The sequence below is a fragment of the Oncorhynchus gorbuscha genome, linkage group LG05 (genome assembly GCF_021184085.1).
Source record: "Oncorhynchus gorbuscha isolate QuinsamMale2020 ecotype Even-year linkage group LG05, OgorEven_v1.0, whole genome shotgun sequence".
Classification (NCBI taxonomy): Eukaryota; Metazoa; Chordata; class Actinopteri; order Salmoniformes; family Salmonidae; genus Oncorhynchus; species Oncorhynchus gorbuscha.
In genome coordinates, this window is record NC_060177.1 from 79046175 (window position 1) to 79058226 (window position 12052).

The window sequence follows — 12052 nt, forward strand, 5'->3', positions numbered from 1 at the left end:
GAACCCAGTCTTTGCATTTTTGGTCGCAGGGAGCATTTTGAGACTAAATTCTTTCCTACTGGGCCTGATCTTTTCTTAGAAGTTGACTGGTTCCCATGTGAAATAAGGTCATGGTAAAATCTGCAATTATTGCCTTGGTAAAGTTCATTGGAAAAATGAATACCCTGTCCTTAGGGGGTTAATGCGCCCGTACAACTTACGGCATTAGCGTTACCTGCATACAAGTTAAGGGATTGAAATGTTCCACCTCAGGACCAGTTAAAAGTAACTGTTGGTTATGGTTGACAATGCATCCATCTCTTCACTGTTCATTACAGAAGGTTACGTATCCCTGACAGGTAACCAAGAGGGTCTCAGTTAAAGTCCTGTGAGACACTGGTGCTTCAGGCTTTCATTCTGCAGTTAGTGCTCCCTTTTTTTTCCAGAGATGGGTACAGGACAGTGTCTTGATCCGAGGGATAGGTTTAAATATTGTCTGTCCCATTACACAAACGTGTGCTCTCCACAGATCTGGTACAACTTGTGGTCATCATAGGAGTGTGTCCCTCATTGCCAGTCGAAGGAGTGGCCGTGATTCTAGGAAAGTGTCTGGTGTAGGGACCAGTGAGGTTGCGGACTATTCTGTAACTTGTGTGCCTGACCTTTGTTTGTTTCCCGTAGTGAACTGGTAGCAGAACAGCAGGCTGACCCTACTCTGAAAGGGTTGCTTGAGCAGGTCCTCCCCTCCCTGCTGATGTTCCAAATTTAGCAAAGGGAAACTACTTAAAGGATCAATTGTTGGTGAGGAAATGGCTGCCTCATGGTGACAATTTATTGGGTGACCCTGTCATTCAAATTGTAGTACCATTCCCCTCCTGTGATTTGGTTTTGCAGTCCTCATGGGGATATTGCTGGTCATGTGGGTGTTCCGAAGACCTATGACCATATTGTGCGTCATTTATTTTGGCAACCACTGTAAAGAGATGTCTCAGCATTTAGCAAACTTTGCCATACTTGCCAGTTGACTGGGAAGCTTAACCAGACATTAAAGCCAGCACCTTTGTTCCCAATACCAGTAGTAAGCCAACCATTCGGACATCTAATTATTGATTATGTTTGCTCATTGCCTTGTTCCAAAGCTGGTAGTATTTACCCGTTGATGGTGATGTGACCCAATATCCCACTGCTTATCCTCTCTGTACCATAACAACCAATTCCGTTAGGGCTTTGACTCAGTTTATTTCAGTTTTTGGAATATTCTAAATTATTGTGATCAAGTGATCAAGGTTCCATCTCATGTTTCCACAGGTGTTATGCCAACTTCGCATCAGACAGTCTTGATAATGCACATCCAGGGGGCCTTGGAGTAGTTCCATCAGACCTTGAAGTTGTTGTTACATGCTTACTGCACCGAGTTGGACTGAGATTGGTAGGAGGGGTTGCCTTGGTTGATGGTTGCAGCTAGAGAGGTTTTACAGGGAAGCACAGGGTTTAGCCCCAACAACCTAGTTTTTGGGGACACTTATGTGGTCCTCTAGCTGTTTTAAGAGATGGCTGGGGTGTTGGAGCCCTAAGAATCTGTCACATGTACATTACTTCAGGTGACACCTGTATGCTGCTGGGGAGATGGCTAAGGAAAAGGTAACATCGTCTCAGTGTAAGATGATGTGACTGTTTGATCGGTGAGCTGAGTGCTGCCAGTTCAGTCCTGGTGACCAAGTCCTTGTGCTGTTAACTTGTTGGTTCTCCATTTCAGGCTAAATTTAGTGGGCCATATACAGTGGTATGTCAGGTTTTGGAGTTTAACTATTTGTTTGCAACTCAAAAGGTAAAAGGCTACACAGCTCTCATGTGAACTTGTTGAAGCCTTCAATGTAGTTTTCTAATGAGACACCACCGTATCAACCTATCTTCAAGATTTTCCCCTTCCCCGTGTTATATTTGTCATGTTTTGGTGGATGCGTTGTCCCGTGTGCCCTCTCCTTAGCCATCCTGTTTAATACAGTTGTCTGTTCTCTGACAATTTGGTCTCCCCTCTTGGTCTTTCTTCCTCTCCTTTTCTTAATTTGCATTCAGGTGCCCTGGTTACTGAAGGTGGAGGCTTGAGTTGAGTTAAGTGGTGGACCTGGGTGGTTGGATGTCCAGGGAGTGCAAGTATATTTTTATTTATTGCTTGTGTTAACATATTTTGGTTTTGTTTCGGGGCCATGGGAGGTTCCCGTTTTAAGGGTGGGAGTGTGACGGCCACTCCCTTCTCTGTCTACTGGGTTTTGATGTGCTTACTTCCTGCAGGAGATTGGTGGACTGACTAGGAGAGGTGGATGGAGCTGTGAGGGTCGTCAGTGCTGATGGGGCACACGTGTGAGCTCAGCAGTGGCATAATACCACTGTTTCCACATTCATGAAGAGATTCCTCTCTCCATGCATACCTTCGGTGGTTTCATTGTGGCTGTCAGTTAATGTCTAATTTACTGACCACCATGCCTTATCTGATTGTTGTGAGTAAAGTAATTTTGTTATCCCTTTACTCCATCTGTGGTTTCCCCATTGTACAATCTTGAGACCGGTTGTAACAATACACACTGGCGTTACACAAAGTGTCATGTCATTAGTAAAGATTTAAAGTAAGGGCATAGACAGCTGCCCTGGGGATTTCCTGATTCTAGAAGAAAAAGAAATATTAAAATGTCATACAAAGAACAGCATACAAACAATTGGATAGCATACGATCATAGATTAATTTGACTATACATTTGTTTGTATGCTGTTCTTTGTATGACATTTTAATATTTGATTATTAACCAATGATATTAGGCCACTCCTGGCCATGATTACAGACACCTGTGTCTTGACACTATATAAACGAGTCATCCCACAGTGTTTGTGATTATACCCTGATGAAGGCAGCTTGGCTGTCGAAACGTTGGTATTACATTTTTGCATCTGAGCTCCTCGAGGGTGCGACTCTCTTTTATTTTCAGATTTCCTGATTCTCCCTGGATTATGTTGGAGAGGCTTCCATTAAAGAATACCCTCTGTGTTCTGTTAGATAGGTAACTCCTTATCCACAATGTACCAGGGGGTGTAAAGCCATAACACATGTTTTTACATCAGCAGACTATGATTGATAATTTCAAAAGCCACACTGAAGTCTAATAAATCAGCCCCCACAATCTTTTAATCAACAATTTATCTCAGCCAATCAGTCTTTTGTGGAAGTGCTGTGCTTGTTGAATGTCCTTGCCTATAAGCATGCTGAAAGTTTGTCTGAAATAATGACTTTTCCTTCCAAGCCTGGGGGCACACTTTCTGGTAGGCTTAAATATGACAAATAGGAGTGGCAACATCGCCCGCTATTATCCTCAGTAATTTTCCATCCAAGTTGTCAGACCCCGGTGGCTAGTCATTGTTGATAGACAACAATGTTTTCAGCTGTTCCACACTCACTTTATGGAATTCAAAATTACAATGCTTCTCTTTAATAATTTGGTCAGAAATACTTGGATATGTAGTGTCAGTGTTTATTGCTGGCATGTCATGCCTGAGTTTGATAATTTTGCCAATTATTTAACTTAGATGGCAATATCAGTTGGTTTTGTGATGAATGAGCCATCTGATTCAATGCTGGAGCTGAGTTTTTTTCCCGAAGAATTTCATTTAAGGTACTCAAACTTCTTACTATAGTTTATCCGTTTCATAGTGTAGTTTCTTTATTCAGTATAGTCATGTCTCAATGTGTAATACATTTGCCTTTCGTTTGTGCAATCAGACTTATTTGCCATTCCTTTTGCCTCATCACTCTCAACCATAACATTTTCCAGTACCTCATCAATCCATGGAGATTTAAGTTTTGTCATGTTCTTAATAGGTGCATGCTTATTACTAATTGCAGTAAGTAATTTCATGTGTCAAGTGCGGTCTGTTTGCTCCTCACTACACACCACGGACCAACAAATACTATTTACATCAACATAGGAATCATTACAAAACATTTTTATGACCTCTTATACACTATGTTAGGCCCATCCTTGTGAACCTAGCATATCGCTTTCAAGCACATTTCTGCAGCATTAGTTAAGATGTGATCAAAACATGTTGATCTAATTCCTGTGCTGTTTGTAACTACCTTGGTAGGTTGACTGATAACCTGAACCAAGTTGCAGGCCAGTGAATATTTTAATCAACCATAACACATACATCTCTGTTGATATCACATACATTATCAAGCATTTCACACGTTACCCAGAAACGGACTGTTAGCACTTGGTGGTCTTTAGCAGCTTCTCACCAGAATTGGTTTTTGGGGAGGCCGATGAAGCTGTATTTATTCAACAGTAATTAAGGTGAGATCCTCTCCAATCTTTACAGGAATGTGGTTCTGAATATAAACAGCAACACCACCATCGACATTTCTATCTTTTCTGTACATGTTATAACCTTGTATTGCTACCACTGTAATGTATTATCTAAGTGGGTTTCAGAGAATATGAATGTCATCTGTTACTAGTAAATTATTGATATCATGAACCTTGTTTCATAAGCAACATGGTAACGTGGGCTATTTTGAACACTTTCTCTGTGATGCTTACTTATTTTTATTGCTTTACTGGGAATCTTAGCAGAAGAGGACATGCTCATGTTATGTATTTTAGTGCAGGGTGAGCTGCACACAGTGGACTTCCTCCTAGGGCACACCGGCTCAGTGCTAACATTATACATTTGGTTCATAGGCACATGATTACTGCATACAATAGCTGTAGGATCAGCAGAGGCATTCATGACAGAGTGACACATATTAGGTTACTTACATTGTATATGCCAACGTCCCTGGGGTAATGTACATTTGCTGACACGTTATGACAACTCTGCATCACAATGGTCGGGATTAACTGAGCTGGGCTTGGCAATTGATAAGTCATTGTCTTAACGCGGCCTAACGCAGCCTGTGAAAGGATCCAGGAACCCAAGTTATCATATAACTTGTTTTGTTTCCAAAGGTACCGAAATTTTCAAAAGTTACACCCATTGAGCTGCAATAATCACGTTGCGAAGAGAAATAATCCCGCTAAAGCATTCGAAGCCATGATTCAGATAGGGCAGAGGGCCAGAAATTATGGATCTTTTGTTAAGGTCTGCTAAATAAATTCTCTATCCATTTATTAAGCTATTCACTTTCCTTACAATAGAACATGTTTAAACCCAGACAGCTTTCAGGGAAACACTTGTGACCTTCTCTCATTGGGTTATGCCACAGAAGAAGAGCAGCCAGCAGCTAAAGCTGACATTTTTCTGTTCGGTAGACCTACCCTATCTGGTGTGGAAAGGTAGGCCTAACCTTTGAAAGTGCCATGCTCAGATGTCTCAGATTAATTTTTTTGCAAAACAGTTACAGTTTCGTTGCAAACAAGAAATACTGATTTGGCATTGGAGAAATATATGAACACATCTCACTGTCCATTCTTCGCCTGTAATTTGTGTGGTATTTTAAATTAAATTCTGCTAATATGTAGAATTGCTTTATATGTTTAAAATGTTTTTTTTTTCTCAGACCTGAAATTCCGATGACAGATTAATGCAATGGTTTTACTATAAAGGAGATATTTCCATATTTCCACACCTTCTGGCCACACAGCCCTTTCAAAACTCTTGCATTGCCCTGTAATACTTATAGGATGAAGAACAGTTTCTAAAACTGCATATCGAAGGCTCTGGTCTGTCCAAGAAGTGAGGGTAAACAGCAGACATGTTCTCTGCTATCCACTTGTTTTAAATATTATTTTGGGTATAGGGTAGGGTCACTTGTTTTGTTTTTTTCAAACATTCAGGGAGGGTTTAGGTTAAATATATTTTGCTGAAGAGAGGGCCATCCATTTTAATTTCAGAGAGGTCTGATTTTCTCCATGTAACCATTATTATAAATAACGTTGACTCCCTCACCTCTGTTGATGGTATGTGGGCATGATTCAGCAGCCCTAGCGCCGGGAAATCAATGTTCCAAATTTGCATTCTACTCCTGGCAGGCCCAGAGAGCAAATAAAGTGCACCTATAGGCCTACCGCTGGCCAATCAGTTCAGATCACTGTGTCTGCACAGCTTCCTCGAGCCATAGTCTGTAGAAATAAGCCTCGAGCGCACAGAGAGACTCAAAGAATTCCGGACAAGAACTGCTGTTTTTATAAGTGAGTTCATGTTTAAGATGTTATTATCCAGCACTTCAACACTAGGTTCAACACTTTTATGAGTCATATAATGTAGGTTCTCCATACTTCCACTCACACTACAAACAGCACTGCAGCTGCAATGATTGACTCCAGCAAACTGTTTCCATCAGCTTGCGTTGTTATTATTAGCGGCTTATGTCTTTAATATCAATGAATATTTAGCTTTCTCTTGTCATTGCAATAACAACATGAATTGGTGCATGAGGCAGAAATAATGCAGTGTAACTTGAGTTTCACCATCAGCTGGAAGACTGTGTCCCCTTTTCTCAGTGAATCGTGTGAGAGAGGTAGCCTCACTGCTGTTCTCTCCCTCCCTCCCCTCAGACTGACCATCACATTCAGGCCAATTGTGACCAACCGGCCTGATTCGGTCTAATGGTGTTTTTTACATTGGACAAATGTAGAGACTCAGAGCAAGAAAATGATACATCAAACAGTACAGTTGAGTAACAATGGGAAAGTAATTCTGCTTTGAAAGTTGATCCATTTGTAAACTCACTTTTGAGAAAATTGCCCTTGAATGTTCTGGTACCTAATAGAGAGCACTTTGTCGACACCCATTCAGCATCATTCACACCCTTTTAAGGTTTAGCTCCACCCACCTCTTTAAGGATTCACATGTCTCCATTCACATGTCTATCTACTAAACAACCAAAGAGTAAGACTAAAGGCTTGTTTGTACTACGGGTGTGTTTGTGAATTTAATCTGGAGTGCCAGAGTGTGTTCTCAGAGCGTTGTCAGATTGGCCATTCGTAAATTCAGATCGTTTTGCTCTCGGAAGGCACACTTGACGCTCTGGACGAAAAGTAGGGTTGATCTGATGTTCTAATCTAACAACAGTAGTCAAGTACCCAAGCTAACTGGTTAACATTAGCTGGCTTGCTAGCTACTTCCAGACACATGAGTGTACAGCTCAATAACCATTTTACTTGCAGCCCTTGCAAAGCTGGTTAGGCTGTTTTTATGTTATCCAGAGTGTTGGTGACTGCAACTGTGCTGTTGGAAACAATTTAAGGACGCATTTTTTTTGCCAACATTTACTGACGCCATCCATATTCAATGGGTGTTGAGCATTCATAAATTTGTCAGTTATTCTGCACTCTGGCACACTCAGACGACAGTGCTCTGAAATCAGAGTAAAGAGACAGAATTTACCATCTACGTCTATCGGCAGTTGTTAAAGTGACATCAAACTTTAATGTCACTTTAAATAGTTACTTGCATAGTGGAGTCTTTTGTTTAGACATGTAGCTAGCTAAACAATGAACCATAATCCCAACTCATAACATTACTACCCTGCATGAACCATCAGGTACCTAACCAACCAGGTTCAATGTTAGCTAGCTAAAATTAGGCTATAACTAGCAATGCAGATGACTCTGAGACACAAATAATATTACTACACAGACCATACACTTAATGTTAGCTAGCTAGCCAGACAGCTAACATTAGCTAGCCAGCTAACAGTATTTTTAATTTAAAAATATGTATTTAACGTTATCTAGGCAAGTCAGTTAAAGAACAAATTCTTATTTACAATGACAGTACACTTTAGCCTGAAATTAAAATGACTTTGACAAAATTAGAAATGTGTAATATCTGAAAATGTAGCTAGCTAGACTCTCTTACCCATATACATGGATGGACGCTTCTCACTCTCTCACGGATGCCATGGTTGCCCTTAGTTCGAAGATGTCATCCAGAGCCTTCGGTGTTCTCTTTTCGACTCCATCTCCGTATTTGCAATCAAACACCAGACTTTTCTCCATGTCCTTAGCTATTATGCTCTGCTTCCACTGATTTCAAAACTCGGTCCTCCAGAAAGTGGAGAGCAACACTTATGCAGTTCTACTATGTGAAATGTTTAAAAAAAGCAGCGTTAGAAAGGATTACCTAGACATACTGACCAGCTCATATTACAGAAAGAAGCGTGTTACATGGCAGACCAATCCAAACTCATCTCTCGGCATGTCCATCACACTCATTATCTCAGCCAATCATGGCTAGCGGGAAGATGGCTGACTTTTTCTATGGCTAAACCAACTAATGTAATTTTACAATTCTATTTGTATTTTTAAGGGATATGAAAGTTCACATGTTCCAGACGGCATTTCTGTCAAAAAACTTTACCTTCAAATGTTGCTCCTGTGAAGTAGTGACGCATGACAAACATCTAGTTTCCTGAAATGAGTCACAATTCACAATGTAAGCTATTTAAAGAGTGCATGGTGGGTGGATGAATTGACAGACAAATCTATGGATATAGCCGCCTACAGCCTAATTTCATCTTTCAAACAGGTAGGCCTAACTCTTATTTATTAAATGGGAAGAAATAAGCTCCAACACAAAGCCCTCTTGTTGTTAGCAAAGTCTAAGTAAAATAAAAAAACAAATTATTATGCTCACTCAGCTTTGCCTCACAATTTATACTGCACATGATCTATTACCAGCATGATCATATACCTACATTTTCAAAATATAATTTCAAAATGGTCTAAGAACCACATTGGCCATAATGGAGTGATAATGTATTGGGCCTATAGCTTACTGCACAAACCTCATTGCTACAGAACTGTTAGGTTAATGTTGCATAGGCGTACGTTTTTTAAGTCATGTTTTTTTTTTTTTTACAATTCTGACCGGTATATCTCGGCTTGCTTTTGGACTCAGAAAGTGATCTAGACTCAGAAAAGGTTTGTGACCACAGGTCTAGAACCATCTGGACACACCAGAACTGCCTATGAGTCTCTGGACTGTAGGAATAAAATGTGGGTGAGGATGTATGTATTGGAATGGTAATATCAGTGTTATTGGCGGGAGGGCTGTGTGGTGGCCAACTCCTTAACTGTCATCCTCATCACCCTTTCACACCTTACCTTGTTGCTCTGTCAGGTCCCATGATAAAATACGAGACTGGATCAGCTGCGCGTGCGCGTGTGTGTGCTGTTTTAATTACTGTGTGAGAAAATCTGGCACTGTTTTAAGGTACTGTCTCTTCATGCAGTACCAGGAACAATAACTCAGTGGTCTGTTAAAAATGCTAGAACCCAGTTGTTGTGAGTTAAGCAAACTACTCCAATCATCTTCACCAAGGCCACACATGCAGAGAAGCACAACCAAAGTGCCTCTCGAAACAAACAGTATGAAAGTAATGCAAACCATTCAGACACGTTTCAGCTAGGCCACACACAAATAGATACAAGTAAACACAGTGTGTGCTGAACACACACACACACACACACACACACACACACACACACACACACACACACACACACACACACACACACACACACACACACACACACACACACACACACACACACACACACACACACACACACACACACACACACACACACACACACACACACACACACACACACACACACACACACGTAGTAACGCAGTTCACGCACAAGCTGATCACATGCCCAGTACTGACAGAGCCATAGAAGCTCTGGATGCCACTCTGACCTCCCTATAATGACAAAGATAGATTGAGAATAGTTTGAACAGACACTCCCATTCAAAGCTAATTTCCATGGTGGGTTGGTCTATTTACAGCATACAGTGAGATGGGAATATAGGGGGAGGGGAACCTATGGTTTTGGGAGTGTTGGGAACAGGTGCAGATTCATAGGAACAGGTTCTTTCTGAGCATGACTGTCCTCACAATAACGCGTCAATAGCACATCAACGGGCTCCCAAGTGGCACAGCGGTCAAAGGCACTGCATCTCAGTGCTAGAGGTGTCACTACAGACCCTGGTTAGATCCCGAGCTGTATCACAACTCTCTGTGATCGGGAGTCCCATAGGGCTGGGGCACAATTGGCCCAGTATTGTCCTGGTTAGGGTTTGGCCTGGGTAGGCTGTAATTGTAACTAATAATTTGTTATTAACTGACTTGCCTAGTTAAAAAATAAACACCCAACACACCCTGTTGACCATGGAACAGATAACTGCTCGACCATGTGTATCCAATTTTGTTTCCATGGAATCCTGCAGAACCACCCACTGTGAAGTCAAAAGGGGTGTTTCAAACAGTCAGTGAGTGGTTGAGATGGGCCGGTGCTGACTGGTATGGACAACCGGTACAACTAATTCTTTACTGCTTGAGCCAGTATGTCTGTGAGCTCATCCTGGCATTGTCAACTAGATGGCAGTAGAAATCCAGGAATAAAATATCCATTTGAATATGAGAAACCAAGACAGAGTACAGTAGCAAGAGTTATTAGTCAAACTCCCTCACAAAAAAACACACTAGATATAGAGTAGTGGTTGTCGGTTAGAAAGAAGTCATTATTAAGAGGTAGATTGATCTCAGAAAAACTATACAACTCATCTGCTGTGGGCCTGCACATGCACATTTAGTAAGATGCTGAATCGACATTTTGCAACTCAATACTTTTTTACACTAATTATGATTTTTGAGATATAAAAAATTATTGAACTAGAGCATCCATGTAAAAAGATCAATGTGAAATTATGCAAACAGAATAGAAATATGGTTCCAGATTTTGGCAGTCTATGCAGCACTCAACAACCAACAACTGTTATCTGCACTGACAGGCTATGTTTGAGTAATGGCACCCAACGAATCCCACACTTAACCAGGAAAGAAGGAGAGAGAGGGGGGTATATAGGGGGGGCAGAGACATGATAATCTGAAAGCCTTTCTATGTGGGAAGAGAGACCGAGATGGAGAGAAAGAGAAAGAGTGGAGCGAAACAGAGTCGGAGAAACGGAGACAAATGGAAGGAGAGAGAGGAATATAAAGATTTATCTCCAGAGTTCCTCCTTTCACCCTCCAACAACAGGATAAAGGAAATGAGCTACTTGTCTTCGGTGAACTGACCCTTCTATCTGCCTGTGGTCCATGCAGTTCATGAATGGCAGGGTGAGCAAAACACACACACACACACACACACACACACACACACACACACACACACACACACACACACACACACACACACACACACACACACACACACACACACACACACACACACACACACACACACACACACACACACACACACACACACACACACACACACACACACACACACACACACACACACACACCTCTGCATTCTACTGTAGTGAGCTGACATTGATGAGACATAAGTGTGTGTAATAACATCTTCCATGGACTAAGTATGACAGCCAGTGAAGCTGGGTGTAACAGGTGGTTAAACGACACTCAGCAAGCTACACACTACATCTGACAGCCATTGCTATGCCCCCCCACACACACACAGCCCAACAGAAGCATCTTCTGTGATGATGCCCTCAAACTTAATGACTAAGCAGTAAAGCAAAGACAGTCAATCGCAAACACTGAGAAGGTTTGGGGAATTTGGTTTGAAGGCTAAAGTGAGAGAGGGATGAGAAAAAGGATGTATGAAGAGAGAAAGAAGGGAGAGAGGTAGATTAATAGAGGCTGGGGGATAAAATAGAGTGAGGACAGAGATCAAGTGAGTCACAACCCTTTTACAACACTGTATATAGACATAATATGACATTTGAAATGTCTCTATTATTTTGGAACATGTGTGAGTGTAATGTATACCGTTCACTTTTTATTGTTTATTTCGCTTTTGTTTATCCATTTCACTTGCTTTGGCAATTTAAACATATGTTTCCCATGCTAATACTGCCCCTTGAATTGAATTGAGTGAGGATAGAGAGAGAGTGATAAAGATAGAGTGCATCAAATCAATCAAATCACATTTTATTTGTAACATGGACCTAAACAAAAAATAAGAAATAAAAGTAACAAATAACTAAAGAGCAGCAGTAAAAGAACAATAGTGAGGCTATATACAGGGGGTAACGGTACAGT